The sequence below is a fragment of the Diabrotica virgifera genome, chromosome 9, assembly GCF_917563875.1.
Source record: "Diabrotica virgifera virgifera chromosome 9, PGI_DIABVI_V3a".
NCBI classification, from domain to species: Eukaryota; Metazoa; Arthropoda; class Insecta; order Coleoptera; family Chrysomelidae; genus Diabrotica; species Diabrotica virgifera.
Genome location: NC_065451.1, coordinates 202865706 through 202880920, shown reverse-complemented (window position 1 = coordinate 202880920; position 15215 = coordinate 202865706).

Genomic DNA, 15215 nt, shown 5'->3' with positions numbered 1-15215 from the left:
CCCACCAATTTCAGGTATTTATGCTCAGAAACAGAGGAACCACTTTGCAGCGCTGAGTGGTGCCACAAAGTAGCTTCCGATGATTAGCCGCAAGGGCGCCCCCAGAGAGGGGCCATCGGCCCCCTGAGAATTTGGCGAAAGCGTGTAAAAAATATTTAGCTCTCTCTTACTTTATATTATAAAATAAATTCCATATTAATCATAATCGCTCACGAGATATGCCAGTTTAAATGTATTTTTTCTCAATCCCTTATCCCTTCTGACTGAGACGCATATGTTTGGATGGAACCGCATCGTTTTCGGTGCGCATGCTGCATGCACTGATGATGTCCGGTCTAGGCTTATCCAGTTGAGAAATGAAATAGGTGGGCTGAACGGCCGATCTGATACGTCTAGTAGTACGGTAGTGCTCACAATTTATATACTGTTATTCATAGAACTTATATTAACGTGTTAAAAGTGTTTTTTGTGCAACGTGTAAGTATTATATAATATACTTTATTTCTCACTTGACCTTAATGGTAGGGGAGCAAAGTATGCTAAATGTGCAGTCACTCGAGCGCTTTGGGGACCTATTGGGTTGTAACCAGTAGGTCCTAAAACCAAAAAAAGTTAAGTAAAGTTTTCCATTGTAGTGGGAGCTTGCCATTTTTAATTTAATTTTCCATTTCCAACAATCGTTTTTTCCGATTATAGCGACATATATTCATAATTCTAAAAAATGTTTCGAATAAAAGTTACTTATTTTTACGTAAGGAATCCAAATCTGCAATAAAAAGTGAGGGTTCCTATTTAAGATTTTAAAGTAACCTCCCACCCCACATCCGTGGGGGGTCGTGTTTGGTGCCTTTCGACAGATTCTTCAAAAATATTGAATAAGTGTATTTTACAGTTTTTCGATCTGATGTTCATTTCGCGAAATATCACGGGATTCGTATTTAAAATATTAAATTTACCCCCCACCCCTCTCCGTGAGAAGTCGTGTTTAGTATCATTCGATAGATTTTTAAAAAATATTGAGCATGTATTTTTTAGTTTTTCGATCTGTCATTCATTTCGCGAAATATTCGGTATTTTCTTGTGAAAATTTGGGGCTCACCCATTTCCTTACGCTCGGCCCAAATCGTCAGATTTTTGAAATATACACTCGTTTGCATGTACTTAACCTACCTTATCTTAATCTGACAATTTCGAGTTTTTTAAGGGTAGATTTTTTTTTTCGGGCCCCCCTTAACGAACTCCCCTGTATTAAGAGCTAATATATAGTAGAGGTACATCTGCAGGGTACCAGGTTTCTCACCATATGCTAATCTGACGCGCTCGAGTGACTGCAAAAATCCCCGCTTAGGCTCCCCTACCATAAATAAAATAGGCTTATTTTTACGAGGTAGTTATCTATTGTGTGTAAAGGTAAAAAATACTTTTTTATGAATTAAAATAACATCATTTGCGTCTATGAAGTACAATTACAATATTTATTTCAAAAATTGTGCTTGAAGTAATAACATTTTTTATAAGTACCCTTCCTACTTTAAGAAAATAAGTTATTCCTGTATCGCAGTTGAGATATTCAACTGTGCAAGGTAGGTATTTTAATCTACAAATTTTAATTAACTTAGATGAATTTTTTACTTCTCTAAAAGGTTTTAAAAATATTTTTCAATGCAACTAAATTATCCATTTGGTCTTATTCTGTCCATTTATAGGCCTACTCCCCGGTTAAATGCGTTAATTTATTTGACACCTAACACTTAGCTGATTGAATGCATCAATTTAATTAGCCTACTGTATTTGTAGAAAAATGGACATAAGGAAGTTCTTTAACAAGCCAAACAAGCGGCTGAAAATTGATGATGGATCTGACATACCGAACAGTACCGAAAACAGTAGTATAGTATGCAGTCAAAATGATTTAGCTGTAGCAGGGCCATCTAGCTTGGAGTCAGCTGTATCCGCCTCTCAAAGAGAAACTAACGTTGTAACGGCCACCGCATCGGATAATTTTGCGATTGTTGAAGACAGTTTAAATTTGGATGTTGGGAACTACCTTGATACTAATAAAATTTGTAGCTTGAACGATCGCTTGAAATTTACTTTGTTAACAAACCCACGGAAGCCAGATAAATGTTACAATTTCAAGTATGATATTGACGATGGCAAACGACCATTTATCCATGAGTCACAGACCAAATCACTCTACCCAGACTATCAACGAATACTATAGAAAGTCCATTTTCTTGCCTTATTTGGATTCTTTGGTTCAATCGTTGAAAGATAGGTTTTCAGATAGAAACAAACCATCATTTGAAATTTTCAATCTGCACCCTAAAATCATGAAAGATCTTTCTAAGGAAGATTTTGAAAAGTCTATTAACAATATAAACAGCACGTATTGTGAATTGTTAGACAACTTTAAGGAGCAATCAATTCTGTGGTTCGACCTTTGGAAAAACACGGAGATAGATGCCAAAGCCTTGGAAAAACTGAACTTAATAGAGGTTCTTGAGCATGAGCATGCCTGCTTTTTGCCGTCAGTAGCAAAAGCCATCCAAATAGCTCTTTGTCTGCCACCAACAACTTGCACCATCGAGCGATCATTCAGGTAACTAACTATAATTTTATTACGTTATATTCTTATCCATGTGTTTCAGTTCTTCTAAAACTTACATTACAATATAACAACCTCGATATTTTTTTACACTACTCTCAAACGTGTAAAGACCTGGATAAGAAATACGATGTCGAACAATCGTCTAAGTGGGCTATGCCTGTTATCTGTACCCAGAAGAAAAATAAAAGAAAATAAAGAAAACTTCATGCAGAAAGTAATTGATTTATTTGCGATGGACACCAGAAGAATTCAATTATTATTTAAGTAACATTTTACTGACACTAACCGTGTTGCGTTTTAAACAGCAAAACAATTTTTCTTGTATTTTTTGTTTCAATACCCTTTGCCCCCCCTGAGGAAATATCCTGTGGGCGCCCTTGATTAGCCGTAAATTATTATGTATGTAAATTAAATGTGCCATTGTTACGTGTTGGCAACATCTGTCGCCAATCGCGCCAAAATCGTTGGCGCTACAAAATCGTCTATCTAAGCCACTTTGTGGTGCCACAGAGTAGCTCTGCAGAGTGACTCGTCTGTTTCTGGGTATTTCGTCGATTTCTATGGACAAAATAGCTGTTTGTAGTGCTTCTCTTTGAACTGTAGGATCTTCTTATATTTCTTGATGATAATCATTTGTTGCTATACCGGTATCACATCCTTTCACGTTCGGCATAAGCCTTGGCAACACCTGTAGTCATCTCCTCTGCTCTAGGAACAATGTTTTTTAACGTACTCATCAAAAATTTGACTCGTATCTAGTCCTCCTGGCAAGTACTTCAGTTGTTTGGTAGGTAAGATTCTTTCTCCCTCCTAAACAAAAACTATATGGTCTCTGGCCCTCGGACCCTTGAGGATCGTAGCTTTTAACGTCTTTAATTCGCTGAGGGCTCGATTGCATCTATGCATGATTAACCAGTTTTCGTTGTGCTCCACCAGCACCATCACGTCATCCCTCATCCATTGCCTGTACACCAAGGTACAAGTCAGTCATCAAAACTATATTATACAGAACATTCCAAAACAATGGCCCCAGGACAGGCTTTGTCGCCATGGCCTTCATAGAGTTACATTTCGCAATGTTGATTTATATATCTGTGAAATAGTCCCTGACCGAGTTCTCCAGAAAGGAAGATATCCCCAAATCGCCAAGTAGTCTGATGATACTTTCCAGCTAGCACCATTAAAACCATTTCTTATATCGAGGAAGAAAGCCACTATCCATCTGTTCCTAGATATGGACATCTCTATCTTTATCCTCCGTATATCGTCTACCGCAGATTTTCCATTCCTGAACCCATCGGATATGCCATCTTTCTCCATTATCTCCTTTTCCAGCCTTGTCTTTACAAGAATGTCGAAGACCTTGCCTTGTAAAGGTTATTTAACAGGTATATAGGCAGCAGGCTCGTCTAATTCCTTTCCTGTTTCCAGTTTTTCCAGCATTTTTCTGCTTCTATATTCATTTTGACCTGTTTCGATTGATCCCAGTATGTATCTCATAACATTTCTTTCCATTAGTACAACTTCTTCATCATTTTTAGTCATCGTCATTGTTTCTGCTGCGTATAATATTATTGGAGATATATAGCTTTACTAAATGTGATGTACAAACTATTAACCAATATATTAACAAACAGATTAACAACTAAATTAGATGGATACCAGGCAAGAGAACGACCGGATTTAGAAAGAGCTTCAGTACAAGTGACCACCTTTTAACGATGAAGATATTAATCGAAAAAACTAGCGGATATCATATCCCGCTGTACATGGCATTTATTGATTTCGAAAAAGCATTTGATAGTGTGGAACACTTGGCAGAAAAGAATTTCCTACAAAACAGCAGAATAGACTACAGATATACCGACTTAATTACAAATATAATAAGGCAACAACAACTATTAAGGTAATGAAAAAAACGGAGCATATTAAAATAAACCGAGGAGTAAGACAAGGAGATACCATCTCGCCCAAACTATTCAATCAAGTGCTAGAAAATGTGTTCAAACAACTACACTGAGATGGCTTGGGTATAAACATAAACGGGCAATATCTGAATCACTTACGATATGCCGATGATATTGTATTAATAACAGAAAGAAGTTAAGAATTACATAGAATGATGTAAGAACTAGATAGAAAATCGACAAACAGAACTGAAGATGAGTTAAAGTACCTAAAACAAAAACCATGACCAATCAACAAGAAGAACTAATAATTACAGTGGCACAAACAAGAATAGAACAAGTAAAAGAGTATATCTTGGACAAATCACTAGATTAAATAAAGAAAATTAGACCGAAGAAATAAAGAGAAGAATAAGATTGGCCTCGGCATTATTCGGAAAACTGTCTTATATTCTAAAGAATAGAAAATACCCGCAATACCTAAAAACAAGAGTATTCAATCAATGTATACTCCCTGTTCTAATATATGGCTCTCAGACATGGACGTTTGCAAAGGAAAATATGGAAAAAAAAGCAAAGACAGAAAGATCCATGGAAAGACAAATGCTGAACATTAAACTATCAGACAGGAAAAGAAACGAATGGATCCGTAACAAAACAAAAGTGAAAGATGTGTCTACCAAGTAGCAAAGCTTAAATGGAAGTTCGCCGGACACACCCTACGGCAGAAGGATGAAAGATGGACTTAGATGATTATACATTGGAGACCGTGGAACCACAAACGAAAAAGGGGAAGACCACAGATGCGATGGTCAAATGACCTGAAGAAACACACTGGGTCAAAATGGATGCAAATTGCCCAAGATAGAGAGGTATGGAAGAAGGAAGAGGAGGCCTACATCCAAGGATGGATGTTTAGGGCTGATTAGAATAGAATAGAAATAATATTATTGGGCAAATGATTATCTTATATACCTTCATCTTAGTGTTCTTAGTCAGTAGCTTGCTTTTTTTATTCGCTGTTAATATTTTTATTTTATTTTTGGCATTCTTTCTGCGTTTTTGCTTATTGTTCCTCTCAGGTATTTGAAGTGTTCTACTTCTGCAACTTCCCAACTCCCTATTTTGATTTTTTCTTTGGTTTTTCCTAATCGTAATATTTATGTCTTTTCTTGTTTAAATCTGAGCGCCATTGTCTTCCATTTCGCTTGTATTTATTCTAGCATTGCTGTCATTATATTTCGGTTTTTTGTAATAATGACCATATCGTCTTCGTAGGCAGGCGATTATCTGCCTAACTGTTGTGTTTAGCTTCCCTTTGTTTACATTATCTACATATTCCTAATAGTGTTGTAGATCAGGTATTTCCTTGTTTCGCCCTTTTATTTATAATGAGTTCATCTGACTACCTTTGCATCTGTATGCTAAGTTTGGTAATTCTCATTGTCTTTTATACGAAGCTCTTCCAGAATGGACAGGTTGGTTCTGTATTCTGTCCAGGACATGCCTAGAATTCTTCTGTAGATCCGCATTCCGAAGGCTTTGGTCTTACTTCTGTCGATTCTTTTGAGAGTCCATATTTCAGCTGAGTATGTGGTAATGGGAAAAATAAGTGCTAACCTGAATTTGTTATTGTTCGGTCTTTTGGCTAGTCTACAATTGATTTCTGAGGAGCAATCGCCATTGTTGGTTATCAGGGGGCCCTGATACAAATATAATATATTGGTATAAAATACAAAAATACAGGATATGCTATTGGAAAATCGTCAAGTGGCTGAAAGGGATTTAGTAGAAGCCCTAGACATCTCATTCGACAGTGTAAGCAATATTTTGACTGAAGTATTGGGGTTAACCTGGCTGGGTTAACAATATTAACAACATAAGATATGCAGATGACACCGTGATTATGGCAAGGTCTGCTGCACAACTACAATTACTGCTAAATAAAACAAACAGTTTCTGTGAAAAATATGGACTAAAAATGAATATAAAAAAAGAATGTGTGTGTACTTTGTACGCACGTAAGAAGTTATACTTCTACTACATATTATGTGATTTTTAAGGCAATACCAAAAATTAAAAAAAAATAAAAGAATAAAACGCACACAAACACATTGAAAAATGCCACAAAGAAAAAATTATTTCTGAACGATAATAATTGTTGGCAAAAATTTTAAATACGCATTTTCTGAAAAAAAAATTATATAACAAATATACTTACAATCATAAAATGCATAAAAAAATAAAAACTTGCATCGGGAATCGAACCCGTGACTTTCGGGGCGCTTTGATTCGTAATCGAAGCCTAGACTCACTCGTCCAATTCCACATTATTTGTCATGTGAAAAAATAGGGTAACTGAACGTTTTACTGTTTGACAGTTGTTTTGAATATAATTAAATTATGTAGCTTAAATTTTGTGGAAGAAAATATTAAAATATAACAAAACAGTAAGAAAACAATATATTAGATGAAGATTGGTAGAACTTTTGTTGGTAATCAAATTAGGTATGTAAATCACAGCATTACATACCTACTAGATAAATAAATCTACGCCAAAAAATCATAATTTAAAAATAAAAATCGGATCTAATTTGGGATTTCTCTCTAAAATCCCCATTCTTGAGAAAATAAATGTACAGTAGAGCGTCGATTATCCGAACGTCGATCAACCGAACGACCGCTTATTCGAACTATCGACTCCCGCGTCCCGCACTCGAATACCGAGCAAGCGTTAGTAATTGACGCTTAAAATATCTTCAATTTTCTTCAATATTGTATCCAAAAATAATTATGTTGTTGCAAAGACTGCACTTTTTTGTTTAGTTGCTAGTTGTCATTATCAAGATATAAATAAATATGTAGGTATATAAATATGGCTTTTATTCACTTGTGGATAAATATGTATGACTATAAATATGTATCAATATATTGTAGTTCGATTATCCGAACAAATAGGTTTTACGAACACCTATGTCCCCCAATTAGTTCGGATAATCGACGCTCTACTTCAACCTAATCCAAATGTATAATTACAATATGATTATAATAAAAACTACTTACCAAATTAGAATTAGTTTTCCTTGTCCAAAAGTCCAAAAATATAGGTATATGAAAACTATTTAAAAAGGCAGTATAACTATTAACTAACTTTTGTTTGTTGTTTCTTTTCACACAAATTTTAAAACGCAACAACCATAAATAATCAAACTACAGCTGTACCACAGCCGCCATATTGAATAATTTTTGACATGTCATTTGAACATCCAATCAGAACAAAGTTATAATGCGCATGCGCCGGGATCATAGGTTTTAACATATAAAAATTCACCCTCATATCGCCGGTAAAGAAGTATAACTTCAAAAAGACTAAATACGTGAAAATAACAATGAAAACAAATATACAAACAAACATTTGAGACATGTACCGATAGAAAGGGTTGATAAATACAAATACCTAGGAACCTGGATTTCAGAGAAAAATGATCAAACAACAGAAATAAGGACCAGGATAGAAATAGCAAGAAATGCGTTTGTAAAAATGAAAACAGTTCTCTGCAACAAAGACCTTAGCTTAGAAGTGAGAGTAAGAGCTTTGAGATGCTACGTGTTCTCGATACTACAATATGGACTTGAAAGCTGGACATTAAAGCAAGAACACATAAATAAGCTACAGTCATTTGAAATGTGGTGTTACAGAAGGATGCTTACAATAGCATGGACACAGAAGAGAACGAACACGGAAGTAATGCGAGAAATGAGTAAAGAATGCGAAATAATAAACACAATAAAAATAAGAAAGTTAAAATATCTGGGACACGTAATGAGGGGACCGCGATATGAAATGCTAAAACTGATAATACAGGGAAAGGTAAGAAGGAGAGTGTCATGGTTGAAGAATTTAAGGGACTGGTTTAAATGCAGTTGTATAGAAATCTTCAGAGCAGAGGTAGATAGACTAAAGGTGATGATGATATCTAACTCCGATTAGGAGACGGCACTTGAAGAAGAAGAATTGTGGTTCAGAAAGCTGTGTTCACAATGGGTTCCACATTCGCTAACGGCTTAACAAAAACACATTCGAATGCGACTTTCTCAGCAACGTTTTCGACAGGATAAAGTAGACTATGTGCGTCGATTTATCACTATAGATGAGACTTGGGTCTATCATCATGATTCTGAATCAAAACAAGAGGCTAAAGAGTGTTGTGAATCTGATTCTTAGGCCCCGAAACGAGTTCACGTCCAGAAGTCGGGCAAGAAGGTGTTAGCATCAGTTTTTTGGAATGCGAGAGGAATTTTGTTTGTGGATTACTTGCAAACTGGTAAAACTATAAATTCTGAATAATTTACAATAATTTCATAAAAATTATTGTAAAATGTTAGATCAGCTGAAGGAAAAAATTCGTGAGAAAGACCCGGTTTGCAGAAAAAAATCCTATTTCATCAGGACAATGGCTAAAATCCATGAATTAAAATTCGACTTGTTGGAGCATCTATCTTATTCACCAGATTTGGCCCCTAGCGACTTACATTTGTTTCAATATGTACTTTAAAAAAATGCATGCGTGAAAAGCGTTTGTCATCAAATGATGAGGTCATAACAGCTGTGGAAGCGTATTTCGCAGCACTTACAGATTCTCACTTCAGGGATGAAATTTATAAATTGGAATCTCGTTGGAACAAGTGTATTGATATTCAGGGAGACTATACTGAATAATAAAGTGTATGTCAAACCATAAAATTTTGTTTTTCTTATCGAACCACAAAACTTATTGAACAGCCTAATGTCTTGTATATCGTACAAGAATAAAAAACCGCTAAACGCCGTAAAAATGAGTGGCGCATAAAATATTCCAGCTACAAAAGATCTGATATGAATGTTACGTGGCGCGAAAATGAATTTTCATTTGATGCAAAACAAAATTTTAGTTTTATTTTAAAATATTTTTCAATAATATTTGCTAAATTTGAAGTAAACGCGCCACAAAAGAGTAACTTTGATACAGTTTGAATTTTGAAACTCTTTTGTGGCGCGTTTACTTCAAATTTAGCAAATATTATGGAAAAATATTTTAAAATAAAACTAAAAATTTGTTTTGCATCAAATGAAATCCATTTTCGCGCCAAGTAACATTCATATCAGATCTTTTGTAGCTGGAATATTTTATGCGCCACTCATTTTTACGGCGTTTAGCGGTTTTTTATTCTTGTATCAGGAGTTTTTCAAAGGTATTTATAAATTAAATGTATGAAGTTGAATGCAATGTTCCTCTATTACACGTCAAGCTTTATAAATTGTCACCTTTGTTGCATTATCTCCCAAATGATCTAGTGTCCATCGAATGTACACTAGATTTTTTTCTATTCGAAATAGATTGAAAAAAAAATACCTATATTGAGATGGCCGGTAAATGAAGTCGGATTGCCCGTTGCCAGATCAAATTTAGCGTCGTAACCACTACAACTGCATAAACCATTTGGGGAATAATCGTTAATTGGATTATACTTTTGTATCTTAATAACTTCTAAACGGCTTAACCGATTTTGATCAGTAAACATGAGTTTGAAACGTATTAACCAGTAGTATCTGATGGATCTAAGGTCAAGTATGATAACTGAAGCTATTACAGGAATTATTGAGCTTTCGAAACCGTTTTTCCCACAGGAAATAGAGTTTATCGTATTTGTGAAGCCTATAACCTAAAAATTCGAATTTTCCCGGATATGAGGTATACATTGTTAGATTCGTCTTGCGTCCTTCTATAAACGCTAAGTTATTGGCACAATTCGTACGTTGAAATGTTGAGTAATTGTCGAAAAACCAAAATTTTCAAAGTTTAGTTTTTCAGTTTTTCGGCTATACTGAGCCGTGTATATGTCTGATCCTGACGGCTTAAACACCATTTGAAAGCTTAAGTCAACACTATTGATTTGATGTGTTTGCGGTTCTCCTGCCTCTTAGTGATCCGAATATATATACCCCCAAAAAATATGCCGTTTTGTACCTACCAAATCCTATAGCTGGCTTATGGGTGGTCAAAAGTAACAAACTACACCGGTTTTAAATCGGCCCTGACCCCCTCTTTAAACACAGAGAAAAATATCAAATCGGTTTAACTTTCAAACACACATACATACATATCCACAAACATTTTCCCTTTTTTTAATAAAAATTGAGTCACATTTCTGAGCTCTATAACTTTTGAATGGTATAACCGATTTTCAAAATTAGACATGCGTTGTAATGATCCTATTAGAAGCCGCAAAGGTTGGACAAATTTTTAAACTTTTTGAGAGTTTTGGTGACGAGAACGAAAAAGAGGCCCTAAATAGGAAGGGCCGTAAAATCTACACCCTTGGACCAAAATCGATGGTTGACATATAAATGGGTGAGTCTTTTCTGAACTTTAAGATGGGAGTTGGCCCAATTTTCGATTCAGTCTGATTTAGAAAATTCGAAAATTTTGTGTACCTATATATACGTGTCGCGTGTAGGGTGATGTGGGTGTGCGCCACTGGCGAGAACTGCCGTTCTCTGGTAATGTTCAAAATTAGACATGCGTTGGAAAGGTAATGATCAGTACTGTTAGAAGCCGCAAAAGTAGGACTTAAATTTTCGAAGTTTTTGGGAGTTTTGGGGACCAGAACGAAAAACAGACCCTAAATAGGAAGGGCCGTAAAATCGACACCCTTGGACCAAAATGGATGGTTGACATATGACTGGGTGAGTCTTTTTCTGAACTTGAAGATGGGAGTTGGCAAAATTTTCAATTCAGTCAGATTTAGAAAATTGAAAATTTCGTATATATAATAGTGTCGCGTGTAGGGGGGTGTATTTCTGCGCCACTGGCGAGAACTGCCGTTATCTGGTAATCTTTCCGATATAAAACTAACAGCTTCGATAACTATTAATTTTATCAAAAAAATGTATAATGAACATTTTTTGCCTATAATTAATATTTTTACCAGCATTTGCGGTCAAAATATAAAAAAAAAAATTCCACCCTCGAGATGAGGTGGCAACCACCCCATGGTAAAAGCGTCTTTCGGCATCATATAGATTTTGATCCTTGGACTATCCACTACTTATTGTCAAATTTTTAAGCAAATCGATCCATTCTGTAAAAATTGCTAAGTGAAAAATTTCAGTTCCTGGACTAATTATATTTTTGGAGCTCTATAACTTCTGAACGACTTTCCTAATGTTGATCACTAAACATGAATTTGAAACGTATTGACAAGTAGTATCTGATGCATCCAAGATCGAGTATTATAACTGAACGTATTACAGGAATTATTGAGCCTGAAAAACCGTTTTTTCCCATAAGAAATAGATTTGATCATACTTATGAAGCCTATAACTTAAAAATTCGAATTTTCCCAGATATAAGGTATACACCGTTAGACGCGTCCTGAGTCCTTCTACAAACGCTCAGTTATTGGCGAAATTCGTAGGTTGAAATTTTGAGAATTGTCGAAAAACCAAAATTTTCAAAGTTTAATTTTTCAGTTTTTTGACTATGGTGAGCACTGCGTATGTCTCAGCTTGATCGCTTAGGCGCCATTTGAAAGCTTAACTCAACTCTATTGATTTGGTGTATTTGCAGTTTTCCTATCTTTCCTTGAACCTAAGATATATACGCCCAAAAAATATGCTATTTTGTATTTACCTAGTCTTCTAGCCAACTTACGGGTAGTCAGAAGTCAAAAATTAGACCGGTTCTGAATCGACCCTCACACCCTCTTGAAACACAGAAAAAAAATTCAGATCGGTTTAACTTTTCCACACACATACATACAAACATACATACATATCCACAAACATTTTCCATTTTTTAAATAAAAATTGAGTCATATTTCTGAGCTCGATAACTTTTGAATGGTATAACCGATTTTTAAAATTAAACATGCGTTGGAAAGGTAATGGTCTATGCTATCAGAAACCGCAAAGGTCGGGCTTAAATTTTTGAAATTTTTGGGAGTTTTGGGGACGAGAACGAAAAACAGGCTTTAAATGGGAAGGGCCGTAAAATCCACACCCTTGGACCAAAATGGAGAAGTAACATATGGATGGACGAGTCTTTTCCTATACTTTAAGATGGGATTTGGCCCAATTTTCAATTCAGTCAGGTTTAGAATATCGAAAATTTCGTGTATATATAGTGTCGCTTGTAGGGGTGTTGTGCGCCACTGGTGAGAACTGCCGTTCTCTGTGGATATATCGTATTTAACTTTCACTTGTTGAAATCATCAACAACAGGTTGGCAACTAAAGTTTACAACTGTTTTTTTTTCGTTGCTTCATGTGCGGACAGCCTTATAGTTTTGATTTGTGCTAATACTGCTAATACGTCATTTTTCGCTCAAACCATGGCGTATATTATATCGTATTTAACTTTTACTTCTTGAAATTGAAGCAACTAATAAGCAACTGATTGGCAACTAAAGTTTATGTACAACTGGTTTCTTTATAGTTGCTCTTAATGTGCGGACGGCCAAAAACCATCTCGTATTTCGTATTTAACTTTTGCTTTTTGAAATCATCTGTGCAATGTACACAATGCGAACTTCAAAAGGTGTGTAAATTAAGCAACTAATAAGCAACAGATTGTCAACTAAAGTTTACAACTGGTTTCTTATTAGTCGCTTCATATGCGGACGGCCGAAAACCATTGCGTATTTCGTATTTAACTTTTGCTTTTTGAAATCATCTGTGCAATGTACACAATGCGAACTTCAAAAGGTGTGTAAATTAAGCAACTAATAAGCAACAGATTGTCAACTAAAGTTTGCAACTGGTTTCTTATTAGTCGCTTCATATGCGGACGGCCGAAAACCATTGCGTATTTCGTATTTAACTTTTGCTTCTTGAAATCATCTGTGCAATGTACACAATGCGAACTTCAAAAGGTGTGTAAATTAAGCAACTAATAAGCAACAGATTGTCAACTAAAGTTTGCAACTGGTTTCTTATTAGTCGCTTCATATGCGGACGGCCGAAAACCATTGCGTATTTCGTATTTAACTTTTGCTTCTTGAAATCATCTGTGCAATGTACACAATGCGAACTTCAAAAGGTGTGTAAATTAAGCAACTAATAAGCAACAGATTGTCAACTAAAGTTTGCAACCGGTTTCTTATTAGTCGCTTCATATGCGGCTTTCGCTATTTCGTATTTAACTTTTGCTTTTTGAAATCATCTGTGCAATGTACACAATGCGAACTTCAAAAGGTGTGTAAATTAAGCAACTAATAAGCAACAGATTGTCAACTAAAGTTTACAACTGGTTTCTTATTAGTCGCTTCATATGCGGACGGCCGAAAACCATTGCGTATTTCGTATTTAACTTTTGCTTCTTGAAATCATCTGTGCAATGTACACAATGCGAACTTCAAAAGGTGTGTAAATTAACAACTCGAGCGCAACCTTAAAGAAGTGCATCTTTATATCCCGGCCTGTACAAAAGTTCTCATTCAACGTTCCCTAGGGCTGTTTCACAAGCGCGTACAAAGTATAAGAATGGCCTAATAATGAGAATGACGAGAATAAGAGGATACCGAAACCTCGAAATGAAGCACACAAAACGAAATTAGAGGTGGAGGTAACCGTTCCAAAATATTACTTTTTAAAATTTCATAAAATAATTTGTAAAATAAAAAAAACACAGGAAGTGCATAAAACACTCAAAAAGCTGGGAGCAGAAAAGCTACAGGTGAAGACGGAATACCAAACGAATTACTGAAATATTGTGGAGCAGCAATGACAGAACAATTAACAACAAAATCCACAAGGAAAAGAAAATATTTTTCCTGTAGTTGGCTGTATACCATCAATCACAAAAATTGGAAAAATCCTTTTGTAAAAGGTCTGACTTAATGGCAACAGTTGCCATTAAGTCATTGGAATGTAAACAACTCTTTGGATCCCACTTGTTGAGAAATTCAATACATTACCCTAGGGCATTATCCTAGTTGCCATGTGACAATCATAAGGCATTTTATTATTAACGCATCCATGTTATATTTAAAGGGTTTTTACCCGAATATTTTTATCTAACACAGATGATGATTTTTTATAAAATCGAAAACGTTTTTTTTGTGATGTATCCCTTTAAAGGGATTTTAATAAAATTGTATACATTTTACAAAAGGATATTAGTTAACAACAGTAATTAACAGTCATAAAAAAACTAAAAATACCAAGAGTGGAGAACGAGGGAACAATTCTATTATTCAAAAGTGAAGATAAAAACATCCAGAAAACTAAAGAGATATAAACTTGTTAAATACTACCCTAAAACTTACAACTAAAATTTTACCAAAACTAATGAATCAGCAGATAAGTTTAACAGATGAACAACAGAATTTTTGTACTGGAAGATCGTGTACAGATGTAATATTAGTCATGAAGCAAATTACTGAGAAATGATTAGAGTATAATAGAACAATATTTCTGGGTCTGATAGACTTGAAGAAAGTATTTGGCAGAGTATGAATCAAAGATGTAATCCATCTTCTGTATAATATAGAAATTCTAAATATCGTCAAAACCTTTAAAAACATCTACCAAAACAACAAAATCAAGGTCAGAATAAATGCATCTTACAGAGGCATCTTACAGAACCTATAGACATAGGCAGTGCAATAAGGCCCGGCGCAAATTGAACCCAAGCGAGACACAACCTGCGTCGGCGG